Here is a 2,150-nt window from a genome sequence, read left to right on the forward strand (position 1 = left end):
TATGTATGCTCTTATGATATTATGTTGGCCCCTTTAATCTTTGGTTATACTTCCCTTTTGGGTGTTTAAGGACATACAATTGGACCAGACAAACTGATTTGTTTTTTCTCTTGAGGTCGTTAGAGGATCTGTTCCTCGGGGGTCCCATGGGTTTGGGAGGAGCCCCTGGCTCCTTTCTTTTATCAGTTCCATCTACGTGAAGATAAGTCAAAGGTCCTGCTCGACCTTTGTTGGCTTCTCTTGGAAGCATGGAGGAAATGATTCCTCCGGGGTTTGCAAGTATTTTGTTGAGAATTTTTGCATCTACGTTAATTAAGGTTATGGGTCTACAATTATTTTTTTGGTTGCATCTTTACCTGGCTTTGGTATTTGAGTGATGTTGGCTTCATAGAAGGAAATTGGAAGTGCTCTCTCCGTTTCTATCTTTTTGAATAAATTAAGTAATATTGGATGCAGATCCTCTTTAAATGTCTGGCATAATTCTGCTGTAAGTCCATCTTGTCCTGTTCTTTTTTTTACTTGGGAGGTATTGTATTACTGTTTCAGTTTCCTTATGTGTTATGGGTCTAAGTTGTTAATCTCTTCTTGGTTTAGTTTTGGTGGTTTTCATGCCTTTAGATATCTGTCCATTTCTTTTAGGTTTTCAAATTTAACAGCACATAGATTTTTTAAAGTATTCCCTTATAATGTTCTGTATCTTTCTGCTGTCTGTTGTGTGTGTCCCCTTTCATCACTATTTTCTTGATCTGGAGGTGCTCTTTCTATCTTTTGGTTAACTGGGCTAGCAGTCTGTCAATCTTGTTTATCTTTTCAAAGAACCAGCTCTTGGATTTGTTAATTCTTTGTATTGTTTTCTTTGATTCAATTTCATTGATTTCTGCTCTGATTTTTGTTATTTCTTCTTGTCTGCAGGGTTTGGGTTTTGTTTGCTGTTGCTTTTCAAGTGTGTTGAGTTGCACTGTTAAGTCATTTATTTGTGTTCTTTCCGATTTTTTGATGTAGGCACTTAGAGCTATAAATTTCCCTCTAAGAACCACTTTCAGCATGTCCCAGAGGTTTTGTTGTGTTGTATTGTCCTTTTCATTTAATTCCAGGAATACTTTTATTTCTTTCTTAATTTCTCTTTTGACCCATTCATCATTCAGGAGTGTATGGTTTAATCTCCATGTGATCATGTGGTGATTAGGGCTTCTTCCAGTGTTGATTGTAAGCTTTATTGCATTGTGGCCTGATAGAACACATAGAATTATTTCAATCTTTTTGTATTTCCTGAGCTTTGTTTTGTGCCCCAGTATATGGTCGATTTTGGAGAAAGTTCCATGGGGTGCTGAGTAGAAAGTATGTCCTTTGGTGTTTGGGTGGAATACTCGGTAGATATCTGTTTTTTTAAAGTATTCCCTTATAATGTTCTGTATCTTTCTGCTGTCTGTTGTGATGTTTCCCCTTTCATCTCTGATTTTTGTTGATTTGGAGGTTCTCTTTCTTTCTTTTGGTTAACTGGGCTAGTGGTCTGTCGATCTCGTTTATCTTTTCAATGAACCAGCTCTTGGAATTGTTGATTTTTTTGTATTGTTTTGTATCAATTTCATTAATTTCTGCCCTGATTTTTGTTATCTCTTCTTGTCTGCTGGGCTTGGGTTTCATTTCCTGTTGCTTTTGAAGTGTGTTGAGTTGTAATGTTGTCATTTATTTGTGTTCTTTCCAATTTTTTGATGTGGGCACTTAGAGCTATAAACTTCCTTCTTAAGACCGCTTTCAGCATGTCCCAGAGGTTTTGTCGTGTTGTGTCGTACTTTTCATTTAATTCCAGGAATACTTTTATTTCTTTCTTAATTTCTCTTTTGACCCCTTCATCATTCAGGAGTGTGTTGTTTAATCTCCATATGTTCATGTGGTGAATAGAGCTTCTTCCTGTGTTGATTGTAAGCTTTATTGGACTGTGGTCTGATAGAATGCATTGAATTATTTCAATCTTTTTGTATTTGTTGATGTTTGTTTTTGCCCCAGTATATGGTCAATTTTGGAGAAGGTCCCATGGGGTGCTGAGTAGAACGTATGTCCTTTGGTGCTTGGGTAGAATACTCAGTAGATGTCTGTTAAGTCCATTTGATACATGGTATTGTTTAATTCAGATGTCTCTCTGTTAAGTC

The sequence above is a fragment of the Nannospalax galili genome, unplaced genomic scaffold (assembly GCF_000622305.1).
Source record: "Nannospalax galili isolate Female #2095 unplaced genomic scaffold, S.galili_v1.0 scaffold2155, whole genome shotgun sequence".
In the NCBI taxonomy this organism is placed as follows: Eukaryota; Metazoa; Chordata; class Mammalia; order Rodentia; family Spalacidae; genus Nannospalax; species Nannospalax galili.